Source organism: Micromys minutus, assembly GCF_963924665.1.
Source record: "Micromys minutus genome assembly, chromosome: 6".
Taxonomy (NCBI): domain Eukaryota; kingdom Metazoa; phylum Chordata; class Mammalia; order Rodentia; family Muridae; genus Micromys; species Micromys minutus.
This window is the reverse complement of record NC_137975.1, coordinates 26,545,360-26,571,867: the sequence shown is the minus strand read 5'-3', so window position 1 is coordinate 26,571,867 and position 26,508 is coordinate 26,545,360. Positions and strand designations below refer to the sequence as shown.

The following is a 26,508-nucleotide window of genomic DNA, read 5'->3' as shown; positions in this document are numbered from 1 at the left end:
AGAGAAGAAATGGCTTGAGCATTGGATGCAGCAGAGGCCCCTGCACGCATCCAATTGTTCCCCTGTCCAGTGAACATCTGCTCGGAAAGTAGGAGCTGCTGAGAGGCCGCTCTGATGTGCCTGCATCTCTGTTCCTACCATCACAAGGACTCCTTCCCAAGCTTTGGGTGCATTTCCATGTCTGTTTATGCCCGAATGTATCATCTAATTATTAAATTAAAAAAAAAAGTCACTTCTTACCAGAACTATTTTGAGATCCACAGAAATGCTGAAAAAGGCAAATTGCTGAGAAAAGCTGACGGTGGAGTGATTAGAAAATTCTTAAAGTTTAGAGGAGATTTTAAAAGTTCTAAGCCGTTGCTTTCATATTGTCTTGCATCATAAAAATCCTGTCCCATTTTAAAGCTGACGGCGGTGGATACAGTGTGTTACGTGGGTTTTGGGCATGAAGAGCTGAGAGAGGCAGGAGAAACCCCTGTGGGTTCTGAGATTCTGAGCTGCAAGCGCTGAGGTTGGCTGGCGCCTTTCTGTGTAATTTGCTGTACAAGGACTTGTGGCTGTGAGGATTTTACACATAATGAGTGCCCGAGGCTCTTCCCTGGGAAGGACCTTCCTGCACCCAAATGTGGAAGAGAGGCAGACTGTACCAGATGAGTTGCAGTGTTTTCATATTGAGGGAAAACCCTCCAACTCAGACTGTTCCTGGAGTAGAGGGAGGAAGGAGGCAGGTGGATTCCGCCAACCAGAGCAGGGTTTTACACACTGAGGATTTCTGCTCTGAGGTAAAAGAGGTGCTCCTCTTTAACAGGAGTGAGATTGGGAAGTACAAGGTTGGGTCTTCACTAAGGCTTATTTCTCTTCATCTCCCCAAGTGAGACCAGAGGACGTATTTTTAGTGTGTTCATTTTCAAAATCTTTGGAGTGCTAATTGTGCAGTTTTATATTTACACACCCCTGACACTTGGCTGATGTCCAGAGTCACCTCCAAGGAGAGCTCTGCTGGGACTTGGCTCTCCCAATTCGGCAGAGATGTTTAGAGTGCCTGAGGGAGGGCAAGGTGGCAAGGACTAACAGAGCCCCTGTCCACCCTGCACCAGAACCTCATAGACAGAATGGTTTTCGTTGTTGCTGCTTCCGCCAATGGCAAGAAGGAGTCTTCTCCAGAAACAAAACCAGTTTGCTTTTGATTAACTTTTTCTTCTTTTAATTTCAGTCTTCCTTCCTCCGACTTCTTTAAAGATTATGCCGAAAGCTCAGGCTGATTGATCCTGAAGCCTCAGAACAGAGTTCATTCGTACTTGCCCAAGAAAAGCTTGTTAATACCAAAGTAATTTTCTTGTCATTCATTTCCTGTGTTATCAAACTTGTTATTTTTCCCCCCAGATATGTGTCTTTAGATCACAAAAACTGACCTTGTTCTTGATCTGAGGAGGTAACATAGGAGTCAACTTTTGTTTGTCTGAGATGGGGAAATCTCACTGCTATAACCCAGGGTGGCCTTGAACTAGTGATCCTCCTGCTTCAGGCTCCAGAGTGTTGGGATTCCAGGCATGTGCTCTACCTCTTGCTTTCAGGAGACTCTTTCTTTCTTTCTTTCTTTCTTTTTCTTTCTTTCTTTCTTCCTTTCTTTTAATTTTTGCAGTTTTTGTGGTTTTATTTGAACACAAACCATGCACACAAGCCAGCTACTCATGTTCTTTGCTGCGCAGCCTGGCGTTGAGACTGGTGACTCTGGCCAGCTGTGTCGCTCTTTTTTACTATGGCTTTTGGTTCTTAGAGGACACGTTGTGAGCAATCTCAGCACAGTAAGATTTTCTGCACATCAGCAGCACTTGCAGCTCCTTGACGTTGTGGACCAGAACCTTCCGGAAGCTGCTCGGCAGCATGTGCTTGGATTTTGTTCCTCCAGTAACCAATGTTGGGCATCAGGATCTGGCCTTTGAATCTTCTCCAAACTCTGTTGTCCATGCCTTTGGGTTTGCGCCAGTTTCTGATGAACTTCTTGGTCCTCTGTTTGATGATCTTGGGCTTCATCAGAGGCCGGAGGGCAGCCATGATGCCGCAAAATAGATGGCAGCCACCTCGCAGGCAGCGCCAAGGAAGAAGACGCTTTTTAAGAAAGCTTCATACAATGACCTCTAAGAGAAGTAGGGAAGGAGCAGATGTCTCACTGGGTATCTACCCGGCCAGTGTCTTCTGTCCATCCAGTCCACTTTGGAGGGCGGACATTTTTGGTGCTGAAGTGAGGGCATTGGAACTCCCAGAGATCTAATCTACCCTTATCACTGATTGGTTCCCTGAGCCAAAGCTTCCAGCCTTGAGTCCACCCCCATCCCCCACCCCCATGTGAGGGCTTCTCTGCTGGGAGGTGAGAGTTTGGAGAGACTGCATTTCATTTGACTAGAAAGCACATCGGTAAGGACTTTTCTACAAATAAGCAAATTGCTATTGTAGAGTATTAGAAGCCAACACCACTTCAAAAATTCTTAGGTTGTCATATTTGTAGGGCATCTCAGGACTACAAGTGATTCTGTGAACTTACACAGAATGTCCGCTTTTCAGAATTGTTTGGTGAATCTGGCGTGTGTAGGTGGGAGTTTAAGAAGTTTAAATCTTTTCAATTTCCTATTCTCTATTCATTCTTTGAGTGTTCAGTATGTTATGCCTAAGGCATAAACATGCTTTTCCCTCCCCTGAACACCTGGTTTCTTTATAAGTTCCTTCCATCATTCACTTATTGCTTAAGAATTAAGGAGCCCCCCCTCCCACCTTTGTTTTCATCCCTCTCATTGAAAGCTTTGTCATAGGTGAGAGATGCGCTTACTTTCACATGCATGGAGAGCTCGCTGGTGAAAACGAAGGTCTTTCACAATGCATTAGTGGGGCTTTTGCTCCAACATCGACCTTTGACCCCTGTACACAATGTGGCATTCAGCTGTCCTGTTCTCTCAAGTGAAAACCTCCAGAGCCCTCAACAAAGATATTTCACCGAGAGTAAGCAGTGCATGAACTAAATGACTTAAGATAAGAAGGCGGTTGGTTTTGAAATAAAGATGAAGGCCAGAGGACTATAAAAATTACAATGCCCTTCAGGGCTGGATCACTGATCCTCCCCGCCCCCCACCCCCCTTAGCGGGGCTGAAGACTCAGCTTCCTTGGATTACAGAGACAAGTGAACTTTCTCTTCATTGGAATTTCTTAATGGATTCCTTTAGACAAACCTGCCCAGTTTTCCTCCGGATTGATAACTGAAAAGGACAGATCTTAGTGGGGGGAAGGGAGCTGTTGAGAAAGCTCCAGTCTACCGGGCTTCTTGAGCACATATTCAAAATCCTTAGCAAACATTCTGGCACAAAGAGCCAAAGACTTCCGGTTACCTTAGGTAAGGTGCAAGGAAGAGAACTGGCCACAGCTTAGTCTTCGTTTAATTTCCCTTACTGCTTTCTAGAAATGTAAGAGAAATTGAGGCTTATGAGGAGGCTTTGGATACTTAATTGGAAGGTTGCATAAGGACAGGGAGGCAGAGAGTCAGAGAGGCGAGGAAGGGAAAAGGCATAGTTTGGGTTACACACACTTTCAGATTTCCGTGGTGTGCGGACTCTGTTCGTTGACTGTCTACCTCACAGTGGTAACTTGCACATTTTTCCCCCATGAAGCTTTATTTTTGGAGACCACTGTAATTTACATGCTGGGACCTATTATTAACTGCTAGTTTTATGCTGTTATTGGAAATCTTTACATTAGGAAAGAATGTATGGGCTGTGCTTTGGGTGAAAGGGAGGCTCAAATTAAAGGTTACCTTGTTCGGTAGCGCAGATCTGTCTAGGATGTGAGAATGGATTGGAAACCGTTTGCTTCCCCCAACTGAAGAAAATCCTGCTGGTTCCTCATGACTGTCTCCCCAGAGAAGAAGTGCCATGTGTCTAAGGAGAAGTACTTATTTCGTGGGGGGAAAAAAGATGGTCATGTAATAGTTTTTAAATAGTCTGTTTCTGAGCCGATGGGGCATAAATACTGCCCCGTGTAAGGGCTACATTGCATGTTTTATAAATGTAAGAAACAGAAGCAGTTGTGCTAAATTAAGTTTCAGCCCATAATTGAGTAACTAGAGAAGCCTCTATTTAATTAAATCCCACTATCCAGTGCATGACAGGGAAATTCAGTGACCTCCTGTTTGACTACTGTCTGGGGCTAAAGAGTGGTCGAGTGTGTCTTTCAGACATTCTTCTCTGGGACAAGGCTCCGGTGATGTGCAAACTCAACAGAGCATCGATAGTGAGTTCTTCAAAACGACAGTGCTCCGCTCACACTGTTTTCTTTGGGCAGCAAAAATGTTTCCCCAGAAATTTTGAGGCTTTGGGGTTTTAAAAGTTTCTTTCAGGGACTGGAGAGGTGGCTCAGCGGTTAAGAGCACTGGCTGCTCTTCCAGAGGTTCTGAGTTCAATTCCCAGCAACCACATGGTGGCTCACAACCATCTGTAATGGGACCTGATGCCCTCTTCTGGTGTGTCTGAAGACGGCTACAGTGTGCTTATATATAATAAATAAATAAATCTTTAAAAAAATAAGTTCTAGCTTTGGATATTCACCTCCCCTGATTCTGCCTAATGTTAAAAGCAGTCAGTGCTTTTAACCACTGAGCCATCTCTCCAGCCCAAAATAGAACTTATAATAAAATGAAGAAAACAATTAGCAAATTTTTTTTGAACTGACTTCTTTTATGATACGTACATTGTAGTTGCCATGTCTGTTTGGGAGAAGATATTTTCATATGGACACTGTGATTCTGAATCAATAACTAGGGGTCGGGGGTCTTAGCTCCGTGGTAGAGCGTGTGCCTAGCAAGGACAAGGCTCTGGGTTTTGTCCTCAGCATTGAGGGGGGGAAAAGATGAAACAAGGTAACTGGAATCAGTAACTGGAGTATATTGACCAAACCCTCATCTCATAATCTGTGTAGGAGATACTCTCCTATCATGGTTGCCAGTGGAGTGGGGAAGACTCTTAGCAGAACAGATGGAAGAAAGTCGAGCTGGTTGTGATAGTGCATGTCTGTATCCTAGAACTTGGGATACGGAAGCAGGGAGATTCTGTGTATGGGACACATACATAGTGAGTAAAAAGTAAAAAGCGCTTTTTTCTTTTTTACTAGACAGCAAGTTCTTATCTCAAAAGTGGGGGAGGGGCGTGCTGGGGATGAAGCACAGTGGTAGAACACTTGCCTGGGTTCAGTCCCCAGCCCTGCCAGATACATGGTAAGGTCAAGAGGCACTCCACAGTTCAGTACATGAACAAAGATAAGAGAGACAGGAGGAGAATTTCAAGGCTCGACTGACAGACTAATTCAGATGCAACCCAGAAGTCAGACATGTGATCTAAAATGCCCTAGTTGGATTAGCATATAGACTAGCATATATTAATATATAGGTCTTTGCAAGCCCACCAAGTTCCGGTGTGTGGAGGAAAGATGCGTAGTACCAAGCAAAGGAAGTTGAAAGATCTGAGGGCAGCTAACAAAAGCAGCTGCAAACTTCTTCCTGTGGCTCAGGACCCGGCAAAGCACAGGTGTGAGTGCATGTGTGGCTTTCTTTGCCTGCTGCAACTTCTCTAAGCCTGTGGTCTACGTTAGGACACTGCAGCTTGTGCTCTTTCTACCGTATGGGCAACTTGATTGTGTCCTGCTACGTTAACCGGTGGCCTCACTCCTTGTTCTCGCTTGTTTTAGAAAGGGTCAGGTGGCCTCACCCTGGTGATTCCCCTGGGTCAGCGCAGGAGGGGCGTCATTACAAGCAACCTTAGTTTGATTTTCATATATAGTGCAAGAGTCGAGGTGGTGTGGCTTGTGAGATCGGACAGCTTGTGTGCACCTCACATCCGTTCTTACACGTGGCAAAAGGCCCATAGGGCAGAGATTTTTAAAGAGAATTCATTTTTCTTTCTACCTAATGTGGAAACAAGATCCTAAATAGAAACTTACAGGGAGTGAGCAGGGTGGCTTTAACCTAAAAAAAAACCTGCCTTATACCTGTTTAAACTGCTGGGAGAGGGGGGTGTTCAAAGAGGCAGACCGAAGACAAACAGAAAGACAGACAGATGAGGACAGTGAGTGGGTTTATATGGAAGCTTCAGTCCTCGTGTGACCCCCTCCCCCCACCTCCTCAGGTTTACCCAGTCTAAATCACATTTCAGACAAGAACACTGTGGCTCCTGAACCCTTCATATTGCCTTAGTAATTCTCCAGCAAAGTTGCCTTACCACCTCTTGGTATTATTTTATGTATTGCTATCAAGTGACTGTGCAAGCGTCAAGAAATGTCTGTGGCCTTGCACATTTGACCACTAAAGTTTTGTCCTTTTTGCACACACAGACTGATGATATCCTGGGCTGTGGCCAAGCAGGGAAGCCAGCTCCTTAATAATCCCTCAAAATCCCCACTTCCTTGATGTTCGCTTTTAAGTCGGAGTTTTTTGCCTTCACTTGACTCCTTATGTCAAAATTCTCTGCATTTTCACCCTGAAGAAAAATCCCTCCTCCAGACCACATGCAGCAGTTTTTAAGACTTGGGGGGGGGGGCCTCGAAAATGGAACAAAGCTAAGTAATCCCGCCCCACTCCACCCCAGCCCATCCCAACACTGTTCTTTTCTGTCTTTGTCATTGACCAGAAAAGGCTTCTGTCCTGCCCCAAGGTTTCCTTCTGTGGTGGCAGGAATGGTGAGCAGGTGTGGTGTCTGTTAAAACATGCTTGCTACAAAAACATCAGTGCTTTGCTTCTGGTTCTTAGCAGCCCACAGTGTCAGCATTCTGACAAAAAAGCAATCCCTGTAAACCTCTCTTCAGCAGCCTGCACCTGTGGCTTTACTTTTGTGCCAAGATTTTGACTCCTTGTCCTGAAGATCCCCGAAAAAGAAGGAGCTTTTAGAGGGTTCTTTTCAAGCTCCACATTGGAGATTGTCTTGATATAAAGTCCACACACTTTGTAATTCATTACTTTTTTTGTTTATCTGGTTGAGGTGTTTGGTTTGGTTTCATTAATTTATTCACATTACATCCCAATATCAGCTCCTCCTCCACCCTACCCCCATCTTGTTTTGTTTTGTTTTGAGGGTTTCACTATATAGCCCTGGCTGCCCTGGAACTCACTCTGTAGACCAGGCTGGCATCTGCCTGCCTCTGCCTCCTGAGTGCTGGGATTGAAGGCATGTGCCATTATACCTAGCTATGTGGTTTGTCTCTTAAGCCAAATTCTTCAATGGAGTCATCAAATGATGTTCTCCAAAACTAGCTGACAGGTACATCTGCCACCAACCTGGGAAAATATTTTGGGCTCATTTTAATCCAGTGAGGCACAAGATTTTACATCTCCTCTTGAACTGTGGCTCTTAGTAGGATTTCTTCTACACTGGGGAAGGAGTTTCATGTCTATCAGGTAGGCATGGTTATATCCCACAGCCCCACTCCCTGGATCTCTACTTCCTGATACAGAATCATCTCCCACAGTCTAGACCACAACTCCTGATTTTGCATCACTGTAAACATTGTCTTGGAATCAAGAAGACCAATGAGCAATTGCCAGGAGATATTGTTAGACAAGAGGGCAGGACTTCCTAGGAAGCGGTGGCTGCCAAGTTGACCCCAAAGTCTAAACCTTGGGGAACCAGCTTGCTAACAACATCAACTGAAGCTGCTAGAGCACCAGGCCATGGAAACACAAAGTACTGTTTGTGTTTTCTGGCTAGCCTGATCTTAGTGGGCGGAGATGCAGGTGATCCAGCCAGTTCTTGGTGGTCATGGGAGGACTTGCTTGACTCCGTGCATGGAATGACCCCTGTTGGTTCACCCTGTTCCTCCCTCCTCTCCTGGGGAGCACAGACCATCAACCTCAGCCAGAAATCTCCGAATTGTGATCCCACATGTGAAAAGATTGATCCAGCACTTCCTCCTCCCCTGACTACAAGAAAGTAGTGTTTGGAGTCTTTTGCAAAGCTTTTCTTTCCAGAAAGTTGTGCCTTAGAATTATGGAACCTAGTAATTCCTCTGTAAGCTTTTCTAGGAGGAAGAGGCTGGACGGGAAAGGTACAGGAAGAATAACCTGCCCGCCAGACGCTAAGCCTTTATGAGAGTGGTTGGCGGCACCGGCTGATACCTGAGCACAGTTGGTTTTCTCTCCACGGTGGACATGTAGTTTTGAGATTTATGTGATGAGAATATACACGAATCTCTCCTTGGAAGTTGTGGAAGGATTCTATCAAGTGATGTGACATATTCCTACAGCTCCATTTTCTGAAAGCCCTGTAGTTACTAGGAACATGTCACGGCTTCGAGCACGTTGCGTTTTTGTTCGTGGGCTTTTTGAAGTCTGGGAACTAATCTCCTTGCCTTTTCACAATTCTGAATTCCACAAATCTGGCAGTGAGTGACTACTTAAGTGTCGAAGTAACAGAGGAGATACAAATTAAATTTGGCCTGGAGACCACGTTGCTGTTCGAGGTCTTTGCTCTCCAGTGGAGTGCAATGGGAAGCTGCCTGTTAATGTACTCAGAAGTGATACTGAATGAACACCCTGACTTCAGTGATCCGTCTTATGTTGGGAGCGTTTAAAGTGTATGTGTTGTTAAGAACCAGACAAACTTTATATTTAGCTTGTATGTTTTTTTTTCTTGATAGTACAGCCTTAAGCATGAAATCTTAAATTTTAATCCTCTTATGGGTAAAGTATCTATCTCAAGATCCATATGAAAATTAAACGAGGCTGTATATGTCCCGTATGTCTCTATGCACAGACATTTAAGAACCCAGCAGAGTGCTTGACAGAGGAACATAAACGTGAAGCATATAGTAATTATTGTTTTAATAATGATACCTGGCGACAGTCACACAAAATATATTTGCATTAATTAGCACACATCTTGCCATTCCACTAGAAATATAATGTAAAAAATGCATGCCCTTTTAACAAGAATAAGTGCCACAGGTGATTATAAAAAGGCAGTGCATTGGGGCTGGAGAGTTGGCTCAGAGGTTAGGAGCATTGGCTGCTCTTCCAGAGGTCCTAGGTTCAAATCCTAGCAACCACATGGTGGCTCACAACCATCTCTAATTGGATCTGATGCCCTTTTCTGCTGTGTCTGAAGACAGTGACAGTGTACTCATATAAATAAAATAAATAATTCTTAAAAAAAGGAAGCATATTAAGAAGAGTCTTCACAGTGGGTCCTTCATAATCACTGGGTTTCCAAGGTGCACCAATGAGTAGAGAAGTAGAAAATTGACTTGGTACAAGCTAGTAGAAAGATAAACAAGTGGCTACTTAAACAGCTCCACGGACTCCAGGATTCGGAGCGACCTAGGTGTCAGCTTGCTTGATGCTGGGCAGTGTGGCACAAAGATCTTTTGAAGGCTCCTTTGTGCCCTTGGTCCTCTTCTTAGTTCCGTATCATTTAAGGTGGTTTCCCACCAAGTTATCTTACATTCTTGGTAAAACCGTCGACTTGCTGCATGTTTCTCAGAATCGCAGAGGTTCTGTTGGTTAAGCCCGACCGACTGGGTATAAGTTATGGCTAGTTGAGTCACACCCCGGCCTGCCCGACGATTCTAGTGAACAGAACAACAGCTTCCCACAAAGGATCTCAGACTTACGTGCATCGCTGTGCTACAGTGGAAATTTTGACAGTCGAATCCAGACGAAAAAAACAGCCCAACGACGGAGGGAAAGCCTGTCCTTAAGTTCTCCTAGCTCCCTGCGTGTCATTCCTCTGAAAATAATCCTACCCGCATGCCAGCTGAGGGATCCGTAAGCTACTCCATCACAAAGTACCGTAGACTCCTGGCATCCCATGAGGCTGCTGGGTTTATAGTGCCCCGGGAGAGGACAAAGAGAGAAAAACAATCGTTATCCTCCTGCCCCATCTCTGTGGTCACAGCCAGCATATATCCTTGATAAGTTTAATGGAATTTAAATGAGACTGCTGGAGTTTTGGGAATGAAGAACTCCAGCCCAGGTCACTGGGGTCAGGACTTCAAAGTCATCCTGGTGGGGATTGCAAAGGCTGTATAGTAAAGTGTGTTCATCTTTCATCTCCTTTATGACTCTTCTGCCCGCCCGCGATATTTATTTTCTTCTATGTCTAGAGAAAGAGCAACAAGTACTTTTGTGTGACCCCAGTATCTGACTTGTATTATAATGACATTCTTTGTCCAAGGTTGTTCTCAGAGTTTCTCCTGAGACATCTCAAGAGAACAGATTCCTGACAGAAGCAGTCGGACTTTGTAGTGGGCTGGTTTCTCCCTGTTGTTTTTGAAATGGAAAACACACAGTTTAACTTGCAATAAACACTTCAGTAAACGTGGTTATGGTGAGTCCCAGGGTCTGGATGGCCTTGTTTTAGGAACACTGCAAAGCATCAGAGACTGCCAATTTGTTTGCCCCTGTCTTGAATCAAGACCCTTCCTCCCTAAACCTCGACCTGATGAGACACTTCTGTGTCTCTCCCAGGAGTTCCGCCTTTTAGTATAGTGGTGTGTGCACAGACAGACTCGAGGTGTCGGCCTGCAGGATTTTTCTATGAAGGTTTTGAATTTGGAATTTGTTTGTTTTGCCGATTTTTAAGAAAAAAAAGTTCCTTATTTTGTTTTTCTTTGGTAGATTAAATGTGGACAGCATTAGGGTAATTATTAGCAGAAAAGTTTGGATGAGTCACAAGCTCTGTATTTGGAATCAAGATAGAAAAATGTGTGGTTAAACAAGGGAGCTTGGTGATGTTGTCCATACGGGTATGGAAGTGCTGTGACAGGGGATGGGGTGGGGACCACTTCCTGACAGAAAGGAGACAACAGAAACCCTAGGGTTCTGATGTATGGGATAGATAGAGGGGAGGAGAGGAGAGGGAGATGGTGGGTGAGTTTTCAAAGGGAGCTCCTGGCAGTTGGTTTGTTTTGTGGTGGGAGACCTCATTCCTCAGAGTGCAGCTCTCAGGTGCTAGGTGTTTATTGCCAGATCAGCATTTCACACCAGTAGCCTGGCCTGAAGCTCTTGGAGGGACCAGGACGACTTAAGAGTGGATGCTTGGTGGACATGAATGGAGGGCCCGAACTGCCCTCCTACAGGCCCTGCCTGCTCCTCCTACTGCTCACTCGAGCTAACCCAGGTGGGCTGTGACGATGAATGACAGAATTTTAATACCCAGGACTTTGATTTGTTGCCCTGCGTGTAACAGGAACGTGTGCAGGACATGGGCACTCGACTTCCTCCAACCTGCCCATGTAGCAGGATTTGTGCTTCTAACTAAAAAGGGCTTTCGTCCCTGTCAACCCTATACAGTTCATCCCATGAGGCACAAATATGCTTGAATTCCGTCCTGCTTCCAGCTGCCACCTGCTCCTAGACCAGAGTACCAGCAGTGAGGTGCAGGCAGCACTAAGGCCGCTTTGCTTCTTTTGGTGCCTGTCACCTCCTCTACCCCATGGTTCCTGAGTCAAATGGAACCAGTAACACTCCTGCCAGTCCTGTGGAGGCTTGTGGACATCTTAGATCAGAAGCTGGTAAAAAGTTGAAAGCTAAGGAGTCATTGCTTTTTCTGTCAGGGTTTGTCTATTGGGGAATCCTTAGCTTCTGGTTTCTAGAGCTTTTTGTTTGTTTCTTGAAACAACGTTTTTGCTGTCAACCCTCCTTCCCCAGGCCTCAAACTTGACGAATTTTCTTGACTCCGCCTCCCAAGCGCTGAGATTACAGGTGTGTGCCACTATACCCTTTCGGGGTCTTTTTGGATCCGTCTCAGGACTGGCAAACTTTGGCCTACTGGGCCAACTCTGCCTTGTTTTATATGGCCTGCAAGCTAAAGAATGATTTTTATATCTGTATATGATTAAAAAAAATCAAAAGATTATTTTGTGACATAAGGAAAATCTGAAATTCAAATTTCATTATCCATAAATTAAGTCATATGGGAGCATGGCAGTTTGTCTCCAAGTCCCTCTTGACTGCCTTCTTGCTGCTTCTGAATATGTGACAGAGACTGTATACCTTGCAAAGGCCAAAACAGTTACTTTCTCATCCTCACAGGAAACCAGGTTCTTCTCTGAGCTTTCCCTACATTTCAAATTATTGTCAGTTTCCTCTTATTTCTTGTTGGTTTGGGAGAGATGTGGAAACACAAACAATTGTATGACTCACTCCTTCCCACTTTACCAGGGACCTTAGAATTGAATGGTGCACTCCTAAGGAAGGCCTTCAGGGAGGGTGAGTGGGGTGGGGTGGCAGGAAGTACCCCGTGAACCTACATCAAGCGTGTTCATCATTCTAGAAAAAGGGGGCATGCCGGCTTCCAGCTTCTAGAGTGAAGACCAAGAGCCAAAGCAATCACTGTCATGGCCTGAGCGCATTTAACCCTAGCTCTCTGGAGGGAGAGACAGGCAGATCTCTGTGAATTCCAGGCCAGTCAGGGCTACATAGTGCGACCTTGCCCTACCCCAAACGTCACATTTTTCTTGATGTTTAGCTTTCTGTGCATTTTGGTTAGTAGGAGTTAAGCGACGTGTCTCTACTTGGGGAAACTGAGGGCAAGACAAACACTAACTTTAGGAATGAAGCCGAGCGGAGCTAGAAACTCCTTTCCCGTGTTCCACAGACTGCTCCTCGAGTGTTTTAAAGGTGAACTTGATGACGTTCCCGTGACCCCTCCCCCCCAGCCCCCGTTCTTTGGAAATGGATTTCCAGGGACATTACAGCTTCTTGAAGGCTTTCAGTTTCCTGACTTGGAAACATCTGAAGAAAATGCCTTAATTATTATTTATTTATTTATTTATTTATTTATTTATTTATTTATTTATTTTTTGCTCCTGCCCCTTTGAAAGAAGTGAGAGAAGGAGAGAAATGAAGGCTTGAGACAGGCGCAAAAGGGAAATCTCTGAAACCCGAGAAAAAAAAAACGCAGGCAAATCGTGGCCAGCGGAATCAGCATTCCTCACCCACAGTTGGTCCTAATTAAGGAGCCTCCCGTTGAACAGCTCAACTTTCTGCTTTGTATTCCGTGCTCCTGCCAGCTGACATGGCAAAGCTTTAACCTCCATCTCGGAAACAGTCTCTCATGTCTCCCCTTATATCCTCGCCTCTCTCTGTGTCCCCTGCTACCCTACAATTACCCACTGCCACATGAAACTCCCAATAAAACATATCGATACCTCTAATCCAATTACATCCATTCTGTCCCACAAAGCGCCGTCTGTGCTCTGCCGGGTGAGTAAGAGCGCATGGAGCACTCACAGAACCTGATTTTGGGGAGCACTCACAGAACCTGAGATTTTGTCAATGAGAGACAGAATTTCCCTGCAGTCAAAGCAGCAATGACAGATAATTCCTTCCACTTCAGCCTGACTCTGACGCTCCGGGACTGTAGCTTTTCTACCCATCCCTAACAGACAGTTGCCTTTGAATGTCCTTTGCTTTTGTTTTCTGGATGTAGAGATGTGATTAAAGATCTAGTGTTGAGCCCTGGAGATGCTCAACGGGTGAGAAGGGCACCTCAGACTAAAGTCTGGGGACTTTAGTTCCATCCGTAGGACATACATGATGGAATGAGAGAACCTTCTCCCGGAAGTTGACCTCTGACCTTCACATGTCCATCATGGTGTATGCACATCCACTCACACACAGACATGCATAGATAGATAGATAGATAGACAGACAGACAGACAGACAGACAGACAAGAAAGACACACAAACTAACAAACAAATGAATGTAAGCCCTTTATTTTTGAAAAAGGCCCTAAAATCAGCTAAGCATGATGGCACAGTATTTGGGAGCCTGATGCAGGAGGATTACTATCAGTTCCAGGTCAGGCTTAGCTACATAGTGAATTCCAGACCAGCCTGGACTACGGAGTAAGTTCTTAACCCAATAAGTAAATAAATGTCTGGGATAGAGAAAGCTCCGGGTTGAAACTAGCCTGAATCAGGGAATGCAGTGGGGTAGTAATGTCTGCGTGAAACTGTTACTATCCATCCCTTAATGCTTGTAGAAGTCTGCTTAGGCTGCTGTGATAAGATAATGTAGACCAGCGATTGGACTTGGTTTCTGGTAGAGCTGCTCTTCCGGGCTTTTGTACACTGTTACCTCCCCACTATGACCACACACTGAAAGAAGGCTCTGGGCTTTCCATCCTCAATAGGATGTCACCCCTGTGGGATTAGAGCCCTACCCTATGACCTCATCCCCATCTCTATTAGTCACTATATGAATGGAGGGGAGGCTGTAATTCAGTCTGAAACAACATCTGGTTAGACATGAAGCCCTGTGCTGGTGCCTATGGCTCAGCAGGTTCAGGGCTCTGGCTTCCGTCCCCAGCACCAAAGAAAAATTTCTAAATTTTAAGGTTTCTCCTTGAGGAGGGGGGACCTGCATAAATACTAGTCAGTATCTAGAAGGAAGTGAGTTGAGGCCAGCCAAGGGTACATAGTGAGGCCCTGCTTCTGAATACACACACACACACACACACACACACACACACACACACACACACACACACACAAATAAAACAAAATAAAAATTTTTAAATGCAATGAGTAAGGCAGAGTTTTTAGAGGAAAGATGAGACGTTTAAAGGAAGTTTCTGGGTCATTTACATACTTAAAATTTTTAAAGTGTCATCAGATCCCAGAACCTTGACCTTGGCACAGAATTCTGTAGATCACCGGAAGGACACCTGGCTCTGCAGACTGACTGTCAAGCATCTTCAGGACACCGTGCGTGTTTATTCGATCAAGTGCCGTTCTACCTAGGACCGGGGCTCTAGCGATCCTAATGCCACCACTGAGATAGATCAGGCGTTTTAGGAGAGTGAGCAAAGGCACGTGGGAACTGGAGCAGGGAAGATTTGACCAGGTTGAGGAGAGTTGGGTCCAGGCCTACAGATGTTTTCTCACTTTTCTGTTGCATCATCAAAAAGACCATCAGATATGCCCTGGTATTCGTCAGAGTGCCTTTACGTTCTCCGGTGCTGCACTGTGGTGTGCTAGCTCTGTGTTTATTTACACCAACTCCCTTTCTAAATGCCATGGGGAACCCTGGCAGTCACTTTGTAAACTATGGCTGAGTGACTTAAGGAAAGAGCAGCAATGGAAAACCTGCGATTTCAGAGTTGAACAGAATGACGGGGGTGGGGAGGAGCAGGACACAGGGGATGGGGGAGTAGCATATGGGGGAGGGGGAGCAGGATACAGGGTGGGGAGCAAGACATAGGGCATGGGGGAACAGGACATGGGGGAGGGGGAACAGGACATGGGGGAGGGGGAAGTTGGATATGGGGGAGGGGGAAGTGGGATATGGGGTGGGGAGCAGGACAAGGGGGATGAGGGAGTAGGATATGGGGGATGGGGAAGCAGGACATGGGGGGTGAGGGGTTGGGCTATGGAGGATGAGGAAGCAGGACATGGAATGGGGGCAAAGTAGCACATGGGGTGTGACAGAGTAAGATAAAGTAGGATTGGGGAAGGTAGGCTTGTCTTGACTTTCTCTTTAGCTAGGTTTGTTCTCAGAAATATTTCCAAATTCTGTAAAGCTAACCTTTTAATATTCCCCAAGTTGGGTCTAGGTCAGAATTTGTTTCTTTCTTCTTCTTTTTTTTTTTTTTTAAAGATTTATTTATTCTATTTATGTGAGTACACTGTAATTGTCTTCAGACACACCAGAAGAGGGCATCGGATCCCATTACAGATGGTTGTGAGCCACCATGTGGTTGCTGGGATTTGAATTGAGGACCTCTGGAAGAGCAGTCAGTGCCCTTAACCACTGAGCCATCTCTCCAGCCCAAGAATTTGTTTCTAAATGTGGCAACAGGTACCTTCAAGTGGTGACCTCCCTGGCTATGGTAACTTCTTTCTCTGTTTTTGTGTTTACTGTCCTGTAACAAATCAGTAGGACTCAATTTTGACTTCAGGGATCCCTAATTCGTTGTGAATTAAGGCTCAGCATCCGGGACCTAAGATGATGAGTCAAACAGTTCTGTTATTCAAACTGGGCTTAGGCTGTGTTATGATTTGAAGGTGAAATGTCCCAGCTGGTGATGCTGCCTGGAAGGGTGGCAGAACCCTTAAGAGAGATCCTCACTGGAGAAAGGGAGTCTATGGTTGGGGAGGTAATATGGCTTGGACCTGCTTTCTGTTCTTTCTCTGCTTCCTGAGTGAGGATTCAGTATGGTTCAGCCAGCTAGGCGGTTCCCTCATGATGAACTATGCACCACCACCACCCCAACTCCGAAGCAAAATAAACCGTTCTCCTTTAAGTTGCTCTGGCCAGAGTATTTTGTCCCAGCAGTGAGAACGTCATTAATCCAGAAAGTGTCTTTAATTACTAACACCATTGGTTTTCTGAGACTGGAGTAGTGTACACTTCCTGCTAAACTGTGTCACCCTCTTACGTTCTTCAGAGTTTCTTCTTGGTGATCTTTACCTTTGCTCAAAACTTGACAGAACTCCCAGCTCAAAACAATCTGGTCCTGGCGTCCTTCTGTTCCAGCCAGCCTTGTCTTACTCAGTGCAGAACCCATGCATCCCTCCCATTGTCTGCCTCTGTTGGCCAGAGTCGCCTGGCTTGCCACAGTCCCTGCCAAACCACAGACATGTAACGGAGCAGACATCCCACTCCCCCTTGCTCTCCAAGTCCACATGAGGGTGAGAAGCAAGGGAGATAGCCGACTTTAAGAATTGTTATAGATGGTCTTGGTACATTTTCAAAGCTGAGCACCACGCAGTTACCCAATTTCATTCTAATTCCTCCACCACCGCTACATGTCTCTTGCCAGCGTAGCCCAGTCTCCCTCTCTGTTTCTTTAAGACTAAGCCTCACTAAGTAACGTGCCATCCTCCTGCCTACGCCTCCTGAGTGCTGGGAGAACCAGCACGTGCTGCCATTCACAGCCCTGTTATCTTTTTTTTTTTTTTTAAACACTCTGACCTTGTTAACCTCCTAAATACTCCCTGAAGACCATGGCTGCAAACCCACTGTGTGCACTAACAGTTCTTCCTTCCACGTTCGGCGTCAATAAGAAGGACAGATGCGGCTCAGCCGCATTGTGTAGCCTTTTCAGGTCGTGACTGCTGCAGCCATTAGTGAATTTCAGTTCCTCTAAGCTGACATCTAGCGCATCGACCTGCAGCTTCCTAGTCAGAACAGAGCTTTCCAGTCCAAATGAAATGCAAGCCCCGTGTGTAACCTTAAACTTTCTAGTAGAAACAGTTTTTAAAAGCAAAGTGGGAGAAACTGTGTTCCAAATACATCTAAAATATTGTTTTAAAATAGCATTTATATAAAAATTATTGGTAAAGATTATTTTTTCTCCTCCTTTTTTTTCTACTAAGTCTTTGAAACCCTAGTGCAATCTCAGCTTGAACTTGCCACATTCCAGGTACCCCGTGACATCGGGGTCAACACAGATGGAGATAACTATGCTGCTTTAAAAAAGAGAGAAATGTAAAACAATTCAACAAGCCATGCGGCCAACTCCCGTCACCACGGACAAGACCCAGGCACCATGATGGATTGTGTACTCTTAAACCTGGAGCCAAAATAAACCAAAATGGGAGGGAAGCAGAGGGGAGAATGAACAAGGGAGTCTGTTCGCTGGAGCAACCCATCTCCTGTGACTCTGAGTCACCCTGGGGGAGGCATGGAATCTCACCTCCCTGAAGAATGTACAGAAGACAAATGAATAGTGAGATCTTTTCGCAATCCTAGATTGGTTGAATTAAGAGTCCCAAACATGTTCCCTTGTTCAGATATGTTAACTTAGGCTCAGCCTGAGACAAATAGTTCTTTATGTCATTTTCTTGAGAGTTCATAACTTTATCTCTTCCTAAAAAGAATTTACAACATACTACTAGACTTTTTAAGTAAATGAGTGCTAACATAAGACCCAGACGGTAAAATAAACACTTAATAGTGAATTATTTTTACCTACAAGAAATTTTATATGGTTGGACTTACTTCATCCATCTCTTAGGACAGTATATTTTTCATTCTCCTAGTTTCCTACAGACTTATTTTTATTTGTGTTTATTTTGTGTGTATGAGTGTTAAATGCCTGCATGTATGCAGTGCACACAGAGGCCAGAAGAGGGCATCAGATCTTCTATAACTGGAGTTACAGGTGGTTGTCAGCTGCCATGTGGATGCTGGGAATTGAACTTGGGTCCTTGGAAGACCAGCCAGTGCTTTTAACTACCTAGCCATCTCTAATTTTTTGAGACAGGGCCTCACTTTGCAGCCCACACTGGACTAGAACTTGGCACAGTCCTCCTGTCTTTACTTGTTAAACTCTAGGATTATGTACTAGTTGATCCTCTTGTTGCTGAGACAAAACACCTGCCTCAAGGAACACATGGGAGAGAGGGTTTGTTTTGCCTCACGGTTCTTTGGTTTATAGTCCTTTGGCTCACGGTTCTTTGGTTCACAGTTCTTTGGCTCATGGTCCAAGGGTGCAGTCCATCAAGACAAGGTAGCTAAGGCAGCAGAACTTTGAGGTAACTAGGCAGGTCCTGTCTACAGTCAGAAAGCTGCATACTTGAAGAAAACTCACACTCAGCTCATATTTATATAGTCCACATTGATTAGCCTAATCTAGATAATTCTTCACAGGCCTGCCCACAGACTACTTTAATCAAAATAACCCTTCCTTCATCATCCCCAGAGGTTTGTGTCCTGGGTAATTCTAGATCTTGACAATTTGTCAATATTAACCATCACAGATTACAGGCCAGTTGAGCCTGATCTGGAAAAGAATATATTTTTCTTTTTTTGCTTTTATTTATTTGTTTTTAACAGCATACATAGAGGTCAGATGACAACTTGTGGGACTTGGTCCTTTCCTTCCACTATAAGAGTTCCCAGCAGTTGAACCTGGATCATCAGGCTTAGCAGCAAGTGCCTTTGCCTGCCAAGCTATCTTTCCAGACCCCACCCCAAAATACTTTTTTTGGGGGGGGGACACTTTTTCTTTTTCTGTTTGCTTTGTTTTGACTTTTTAAGACGGTCTCACTTGACCTTCCTGAGTGCAAAGATCACTGGCAGCTCAGCCAACTGCCTCAAGTAGACAAATCAGTCATGTTTTTAATGTGTGTGTATGTGTGTGTGTTTTCACATGCAAGTGTATATACACATGTGTGTGGTATGGAGCAAGACAATCCTGAGGGTTATCCACAGGAATGCTGTCTACTTCCTTTGAGACAAAGTCTCTCACTGGGATTGCAAGAACACTACTACACCTGGCATTTTACATAGGCCCTGGGGCCTGAACACAGACAGTCCTTGTGCCTGCAAGACAAGCACTGTATCAACTGATCCATGGTCCCCCCTTTAACCCCAATATATCAGCAAGAGTATTCTTGAAGTAGCATGAAGAAGAAATCTGTACCTTCACTCTTATATAATATGGTTATAAGAAAGCTATAGAAAATCTCAAGACCAGAGAAAGTACAAAGTGTATTATTGTGACCCATAGACATGCTCACAAAGAACAGCCTCATTTCTAGCTAGGAAGGTTAGCCTCCTTGGGAGGACAAGTCAATTTTTAGTTTAAGCATTTAATTTTACCCCAGACTACATAGAGCTTTAGTAACTTCTGTTTCCCCTTAAAATATTAAGGATAATTGGAATCTTAGGGGCAGATCTCATGGGATAAACACACACACACACACACACACACACGCACACACATACACACTCACTCACTCACTTTAGTACCATCCAATGACAGCCATATACAAAGCACATGCACTATGAAAGTACCGCTTCTTTGTGGATCCTTGGGCACTATAGAGCTGGGCTTATTATATTTACCACCTGCTCAGCTTGACTAGAGGGTGCTTTAAATTCTTTTGTCACCATTGCCTATTTAACTATAACTCAGGAGACTGCCATCTATCCCATCTGATGTTTGTACGAGTACCAGAGCACAGTGCTACCATGTTGGTTAAAGGGATGAAGAGTCAGTCGTCGTCTTACTCCAGTTCTGGCTTTTCAGGATTGTTAGGTGATTTTCTTCCCTGAAGTTGGGTGCATTTTGAGGTCAAAGGACTTCCAGCTATCTTGAGCCTGTTTCAAGTTTTAGTAAGGCAATGTCAGCTTCCCTCTGTGCTAGATGGGAAGGCAAGAAGTTAAGAGTCTCATGAATACTTTCATCGTAGACTTCCAAGTCCAAAACTCTTCCTGAGGATAATTCCAAAGAAAACAAAATGGGCCTGGGGTGTTGAAAACAACTTACAGTAGTTTAGATATTTCTCTACCATCAAGAGAAGAAAGGAACAGTCCATATTCACATTTCTCGCCCACTGAGCATTAGTGATTGCCCAGGAATATATATTCTGGACAGAAGAACCAGCTCAGTGTTCAAGCGTGGCTTTTGAGAACTTCACCGTGACACTGAAGTAATCATTTTTTCCTGTGCGGTCCACAAGCAAGTCCACCCTTCAGTTAGTGAGACCACACCCTTGGCCCTCCGGCTGCCCAAAGGCCTCCTTGGCTGTTCTATTTCCACGTGCCCAAAAGGTAGTGGGCAGACACTATGAGAAGTCTGGGAGCATTGTGAATGCTGGTGTTTTTCCCAGAGGGGAGGAGAGTCCCTGCCCCGTGGGTCCCCTCGTGTCTGCACAGACACAAACAGGGCAGTGTTTGGTGGAGCGGATCTCTTCCTCACAGTCCTTCTTTTCATCCCACAGCAGAGATGGGGTGCACCAGAGTGTTCCAGAGACTGGGGTGTCAGTGCGAGCAACTGGGCAAGCAAATAAGAAGGGTAATCAGTTTTCACTACTGGAGCCAAATGAAGGGCTTTCTTTATTGTGAGGGCACTCGGGGAGGATTTAGTCAGGGGTGATAGAGTACCACAGTATATGGTATTTTTGTTTTGTTTTGTTTTTTTTTAAGATTTATTTATTTGTTATATGTGAGTACACTGTAGTTGTCTTCAGACACACCAGAAGAGGGCATCAGATCCCATGACAGATGGTTGTGAGCCACCACGTGGTTGCTGGGATTTGAACTCAGGGACTCTGGAAGAGCTCTTAAACACAGAGCCACCTCTCCAGCCCAGTACATGGCATTCTTACCTCACAGGAGCACACTGGATAAGCACTGTGAACAAAGGTAAGAGTTACCTGTGGGTGGGCTATAGACGTCCTAATCACAGAACATGGGTACCCGCTCCTAACTGTTTCTTGGGAGGCCTTCCGTAAGTAAGACCCTGTCGCTGTGAGCTGAAGCCTGAAGGCAGGGCAGAAAGCTGAGACCCATCCAGCACACATCCATTGTATACAGGGTCTCCATGGAACTCGCAGCATAGCACAGTATAGAGAAATCTGAGAGCAGGAGAGAAGAGTCAAGAAAGATTAATGAACCAGAGCCTGTCACTGAGTATAAGGAGCCCACCGGGAACAAATGTCATCATAGGACAGAAAGCTGGTGGCTGCTGCCTAGTGGATGGGCTGTATTGCCATACAGTGAGATTGCCCCAGAGTTTTGTGCTCAGAGCAAAGCCCTGCAGAAAGGATCACCTTGTTCCTGCATTGGAGAACTGACTTAAGTAAATCTACAAGGAAACCCAGACCCAAGTGTTCTGTGAGGTTCATGGTGCCTGTTCTGAGCCATTTGATTGTGGTCCTTTTCAGATATTTAATATCACCATATAATTAAAAACAAAAAGAAAAAGAAAAAAAAAAACCCACAAGACTCAAAAAGAAGCAGAAACATATGACTAAGGAGGAAAATAGTCAGCAGAAGCAGACAGACCTGCAGATGACCAAGAGGTCAGAATTAGCCAATGAGAGGTGTACGTACTCTATAAATGTGCTTAAGGCTCTAATAAAGGTTAAGTATGTTCTTGAGAAGAGAATGAGTTTTAACAGTTAGCTGGAACTTCTAAGACATTTATGGCCTGTGCAACACCACTCCCCAGTAGGGATTATTATTTGGAAACAAATTGCCAGTCATGTTTATATCAGTCCCAAAGTCACCACTCCCTTCCTTGAGGTTTTGCATTCCTACTTTTGTAGAAGCCAGGAATTCAAGTCCACAAGTGAGCTAAATGCTATTTCAAGATACCATATAAACAAGATGGACGAGATTCAGTCCCAGCCCTCAGAGAAATTTATTTCACTGAAGAGATGTACAAACTTACTTCCAGGCAGAGTACTCTAATAGATACAGCACAGGAAAGAGGGGGAGGATTTTTCTGACAAGGAGGATCATGTGTCCACCTGTGGAAGACGTGTCATTTGGTCTTAACCTTGAAGAAAGGCCAAATGTCCATGTGAGATGAACAGAGCTTGTGTCCACTGATGGGAAAACCACAGGACAGTGCCTGGACTCCAGAATCTTCATTAACACCCAGATCATTGCGCTATGAGATCAGAACCTGATTCCCCTGCAAGGCCTCTGTTCCCTGAGATCTAGTGAGATAGTTGGTTATCTAATAGGAATCTAGGGGATGGAAGAGTAGGGTGGAGTAGAAGTGGGGGAAGTACATATTATGTCAATATTTTAACTTGGCAAGTCATATTTCAAGGTTTTACAGCAGAAATGAACCTCTCTACATTTCCCTGTGTGTGTTATCTTAAGTTTGTAGTGGCATTTATTTCTTTAGTTTTGGGGGGTGGAGAGGGTGGGGGAATGCTTTTGAGTCTGGGTTTCTCTATGTGGCTCTGTCTGTCCTGAAACTCACTAAGTTGACCAGGCTGGCCTCGAACTCACAGAGATCTGCCTGCCTCTACCTCCAGAGTGCTGAGATTTAAAGCATGTAGGTCTTAAAACCTATTTATTGGTCAGTCTGATTCTGATTTCTGTGCTTTTAATCACCATAGTGCATTGATGATGGCTCAGGGATATATTGATCAGTGAGCTGTGGAGTTTCAGTTTTACCATTAGTGGGGAGGATCTAATGGTGGGTTTGCTAAGCACCGTATGCCAGGGAGATTAGGCCTCCGGTAAACTGTGACACATGTGAGAGGGAGGATCAGTAGAGTAGAGGAAGGAAGGCAGGCTTACACTGGTTCATGTGAGAGGAGAAGACCCTGAACCAAATCAAGGGCAGTGGGTTGTTAGGGACAGAGACAGGTGCGAGAGCAAGAGCTGAGGACTCTGGGCTTTTTTCATTGTTGTTGTTTGTTTTGATGACAGGGCAAAACAGAAAACACTGAAGACGTGTTTATTTGATAAAGCAGTGGAGAGAGGGGTAGGAAGGGGTGAGTAGAAGGGAGGATAGGGGGATTGGGAGATAGGATGCCAGCAGATGGGAGAATTAAGTATCCTACGGAGCAAAGCGTCCACCCCTTCACAACTTGTCCAAGCACCCTGAGCCTGCACTGACTGGCAAGCTCTTCATTTTTCATCATCCTGACTGTGTTTGACCTAATCCCTCGTGCAATTATTCACGGTCATTTCCTCTTCTGTCCTGAGCGTAGATAACAGTGACATGGGACGATCTGTAGGAGCTGCTCGGGGCTTCTCGTCTGCCTCTCGGTTGCCTGGTGGGGGTGGTTGTTTGGGCTTATGAAAAGATTAGATTGTATAGGAATGGTAAAGTCTCTCTGCTGTTTCGAGTCCCGGTGCACTGAGGTCTAGCTTGTGGCTGCCCAGGTCTCTTGTCCCCACCTGAGATCTGCTTGATGAGTAAAAGGAGAAACCAAAGGACCAAACAGCATTCAGTGTTCAGTTCTGTCCGCACAGAGAGGTGGACGGTTTCTCTTTTCACTGAAAAATAGAGAGAGAAAAAAAAAAAGGAGGCAGCAAAGAGCTTTTGAGTGAGTTCAGGGGTTCTGTCTGTCGAACAACAGATCTAATAGCTTGCCGTTATCTGAGTTCTTTGGGGCCAGATATACGTTGTCTTTTTTTCTCCCTGCCCTTTTGAATGGCTGCTGTTTACTGTGTGGTGCTCTGAGTCATGCTGATAAACTGTGCAAACTCTCCTAAAGGTTTCCTGTCCTTGCCTCATAAGCCGCCGTACATTACAGGATGGACCTTGTCCATCCAGCCACTTTTCTCCCATCGCTCTTAGTTGGGAAAAAAAATCTTCTAGATGGTTCTTTAGTCTCTGTCTGATTAGATCATGAAACCTAAATCTGCCATCTCTTCAGTGACTCGGAAGCTGTCCACTGGGGTATACCTTCTCCCTACTCCCCAGGACAAGTTCTGTTAAAAGTTATTTGGGACATTTTGTTGCTGATCATCTGAGATATATATTTTACAACTACAACAGAAGTAAAATGATTATAAAGAATTTTCTCTTAAGTCATAAAATCATTAATACAAAGAATAAGAGAAGCCGGGTAGTGACGGTGCATGTCTCTGATTCCCAGCATTCTGGGGGGGGCAGAGGCAGAATCTCTGCCAGATCTCTGCCAGCCTGGTCTACAGAGTGAGTTCCAGGACAGCCTGGTCTACAGAGTGAGTTCCAGGACAACCTGGTCTACAGAGTGAGTTCCAGGACAGCCTGGTCTACAGAGTGAGTTCCAGGACAGCCTGGTCTACAGAGTGAGTTTCAGGACAGCCATAACTGCAAAGAGAAACCATGCCTTGGAGAAAGGGGTATGGGGTGGGGTTCAGGGGAGGGAAACAGATACTGTCACCTATGGTAACACCAGCACTCAGGAAACTAAAGAACATCACAGTCACTATAGACTATCTAGGACTGCCCAGATGGTTCAGCAGGTAAAGGAGCTTGCTGCCAAACCCGAAAACCTGAGTTCAATCCCAGGAACCCACATGGAAAAAGAGAACCAACTCCACAAGATGTCCTCTGACTCGTACACATGATCTGTGGCATCTAACACATGCTCCTCCCCCCTGACGCACAAATAAATATGGGGAAAGACCCTATGTAAAGACGGGGTGGGGGGAGCTGATAGTGAAGAGACTATGGGGGGCTGAATGTGAATGGCAAGTGGGAACTGATCTGTGAGCCCTGAAGCCAGACTGGGAGCCAGCAGCAAGGTCTGCAGTGGTGCTGTCTGCACCCTCCAATGCTCAGAGTCTGAGAGGTGATAGGGTTAGCCGCTGTAACTGGGTCAAGGTGGTAGGGTTAGCCGCTGTAACCAGGTCGAGGTGATAGGGTTAGCCGCTGTAACCGGGTCGAGGTGGTAGGGTTAGCCGCTGTAACCGGGTCAGGGTGATAGGGTTAGCCATTGTAACCAGGTCAAGGTGGTAGGGTTAGCCGCTGTAACCGGGTCGAGGTGGTAGGGTTAGCCATTGTAACCAGGTCAAAGTGATAGCCGCTGTAATCAGGTCGGCAGGAAGACTGAAATGGAAAGACTAGTTAACCCACACACAAAATTCATGTGGATTCTCCTCTCCTCTCTGCTCCTTCAGCAGCCTTTCCCTTCATCAGCAGAAGGCCAGCCATCTCTGGATAGAGGAAAATGGTGGTGGTGGTGGTGGTGGTGGGGTGTTCTGGAGTGTGGACTTTTAGATTTCTAACACAAGTCAGCACAGCATATGAACAAAAGCCAGGAGAGAGCCAGGGAAGCTCTGCAAGTTGAATGCTGACACCTCCGGTCGGCTTCTCCAGCTCTGTGCAGAACACCGGACTGTGACCCTTCTTCAGGTTAGAGTTTGGAGGAGTCATCTCTAGAAAATCAGCCCAAGAGAAAAGTACTTAAGTGACTCAGTCCGGTTGTACCTCCTGTCCTGAAGCCACCGGTGGCAAGTCCAAACAGTGTCCCCGTCTTACAAAGAACAGTCACATGTCACCAGACACATGAGAAAATGTAAAAGAAGTCCATCAGTTTTAGCTCGTTGCTGATCTCTCTTCTAATCCTCCTCACTCACCCCACACCCACTCCAGCCAGAGACGGGCCCACTGTAGCCCAGGCTAACTCGGGTTAACCGATGCAGATAGAACGAAGCACTGTGTAGCCCAGGCTAACTCGGGAAAACCGATGCAGATAGAACGAAGCACTGTGGTATGGGAATCTGAGGAGAGGTTGTAACCCTCTCTTCCCAGTAAGCGAAGAAGCACTCAGACTGAGAGCTGAGAGAAGATGTCAAATATGGATTCTTGAAAGAACCCCAAGAAGTTAAAAACACTGTAATAGAAATTAAAAGTCTGGGAGGATAAACTTCTGTTTGAAAAGTAGCACTAAACTTAAGACAGCCAGGCAGTGGTGGTGCAAACCTTTTAATCCCAGCACTCGGGAGGCAGAGGCAGGTGGATCTCTGAGTTCAAGGCCAGCCTGGTCTACAGAGCTAGTTCCAGAATAGTCAGGGCTACTTAAGAGAAACCCTGTTTCAGAAGCCACCCCTCCTCCAAAGAAAAGCTTAAGAAACTCGGGAGTATAGTCTAGAAACCCATTGTTTGTATAAAAGACATTCTAGAAGAGAATTGAAGAAGGAAGCAAAAAATCATCAAAAACAAAACTTTGGGGAGTGAAGGCAAGATCAGGACTTGGGACAGCACAGGAAAGCAAAACCCAGGGATAATGTCTAGTTTAAGTAGCCAGTCTGTCGTGTCGGGGCGTGGCCCCACAGAGTCAGC

General features: G+C 45.3%; 1 protein-coding gene and 1 pseudogene across 3 annotated transcripts in view; one reads left to right on the top strand and one right to left on the bottom strand.

Annotated features, from left to right (window-relative positions):
• The window catches only part of NAV1 (neuron navigator 1), a 247,604-nt gene that overhangs the window by 178,662 nt on the left and 42,434 nt on the right, over positions 1–26,508 (top strand). The window lies entirely within an intron of this gene.
• Positions 1,686–2,076, bottom strand: LOC308422127 (large ribosomal subunit protein eL32-like; annotated as a pseudogene). The gene has a single exon. The product of its transcript is annotated as a large ribosomal subunit protein eL32-like (transcript).